Raw genomic sequence first — 2,175 nt, forward strand, 5'->3', positions numbered from 1 at the left:
CCTTCTTTCTTCATGTTTCCCACAGCATAATGCTCCCACCACTGTGTTTCACTGTGGGGACAGTGTTCTTTGGATCGTACACCTCTCCCTAAGAAGGATCTCTGTGGCCAAAGAGCTCTAGTTTCATCTCATCTGACCAAAGGACCTGTTTCCAAAGAGAACCAGACAGTATAGAACAGTATGCTAAGGATGACCTTTCTCCTGGTTGTCAATATCATACTTCAATCTGGCTTCAGTCAAGTGAAGATTTTCTTGATCTTGCAGTCAATTCTTGTGCAAGGTTTTAGTGACCGCCTTCTTTGAGAGGACAATTCATGACTTGGCTAAGTCATTCACTAATGTCTAGGCAGTTGTTCTTGAGACACATTTCACACTAGTTTTCTTTCCAGAGTCTTTGAAATGTTTCACTTCCTACTTATACCAGGCTCATTCTATAACCATGTGTGACTCGCCTTGAATTTCTTAAAAATACTTCTCACTGCAGTTCTTACACTTGGAAATGCTTTGACTACTTTGTATAGCCATCTCCGACTGTGTTAGTGTTAGAGTCAAATTGTTAAATGTTGCCATTATTGTACTTACATTTGTAAGTCTTAGTTCAAACAAAGACATTCCTTTGTTTCTGACCCCCGATGACGAGCCAGAACCATGCAGGAGCGCTGACGGGCTTCAGCCTGGGTTGAAGCCCGCCAGCGCTCCCCAGGACGATGATGACGTGCTGGACATCGGCCTGGACATCCATGGTTTGTCGGAGGATGAGCAGGAGAGCTCATTGTCGGCCCAATGTACTGCCGCTGCTGCGCCGGTCGGCCACGATGACACCTCTCTTTTCTCCCTGTTTCGCCGTGCTGCTGAGAAGCTGCAGGTGGACTGGCCCTCTCCTCCGCCAGCTCAGAAGCCGTCGCGGTTCGCGGGGTTTTTCCTCCCACCGGAGCCCGCAACGGCCAAAAACTGCCTTCCCATGTTCCCAGACTTTCTCTGCGAGCTAACAGCATCATGGGACAAACCTCTGTCTACCCGCGTCACTGTGCCCGGCTATGGACAGTACATGGAATTGGACGGCGCTGAGGGGGCTGGCTTAACTAACCCACCCCCTATAGAGCCGTCTCTGGCTGCTCATCTGGCCCCGTCCCATAACCATGGTGTCGGCGGCCCCGCAACTCTGCCGTCCAAGCACTGCAGATTCTCTGCTTCGCAGCTGGAGAAGATTTATCGAGCTCAGGCCGGCACTGCTTGCGCCATGAGCTCTGTCACCATGCTCCAGACGTACCAGGCAATGTGCCTGGCGGAGCTCGGATCGCTGGTTCCTGATGACAGCCCGCTGGCACCTCTTCTTAACGAGGTCAGAGTCGCCACAGATTACATCCTCCGTGCGTCTCGCTGTGCAGCGCTCTCCCTGGGCAGAGGGATGGCTTCGACAGTAGTGGCGCAGAGGCACCTGTGGCTGACCCTCTCTGACGTCCCGGATAGGGTCAGGGCTGTATATCTGGACGCACCAGTGTCTGCGGCTGGGTTATTCGGACATTCACTTGAAGCCATTCAGGCTAGATTCGATCTGAGGAAGAAGCAGACGGAAGCTCTGTGCGACATCATCCCCAGACGTCAGCCGAAACCCAAGCCCGCAGCTAGCTCTCACAGGCCCGCCGCTCCTCTGCCGACTGGCAAGAGACCGGCGCCCACTGCTGAAATGGGTGTGCCGCCAGCGAGAGCACATCCTCCGGCCCGAGCTCCACGCCAGTCGGCCTGGAGCAAAGGCCCACCCTCGGGCCCCCGGCGGGACCCGACGCCCAGGAGGAAGAAGCCTCAGCCCTCCTAGCTGTGGTTTCGAGTGGAGAGGGGGTCCAGCAGCAGGGAGACGCTGTTTTTACCCCTCTGTTGCCGCACAAGAGGTGCCGCTTAAGTTCTGTTCAGGTTGTCAGCCCCAAAAGGCGCTGCACTTTCCTAACACTGTCTCCCAAGCACAAAACCCCTGCACACAAAATGCCTCAGGTAACTCCCTGTTCAGGTGTGTTAAATGTTCAGGTGACCACATCGAGTGTTCCCGCTATTTTTCATTGTTGTGCCTTAGAAAAGGTGCCTCCAACAAAATGTATAAATGTACATGTTTCCATGTTAAAATCAATAAAGAGGGTTGTTTATTCTCAAACAATCACAAATGCTCAGCCTGCAGGCAGA

This window comes from Diplotaxodon limnothrissa, linkage group LG11 (genome assembly GCF_057381915.1).
Source record: "Diplotaxodon limnothrissa isolate DT_005_m linkage group LG11, D_limnothrissa_male_GT1.1, whole genome shotgun sequence".
Classification (NCBI taxonomy): Eukaryota; Metazoa; Chordata; class Actinopteri; order Cichliformes; family Cichlidae; genus Diplotaxodon; species Diplotaxodon limnothrissa.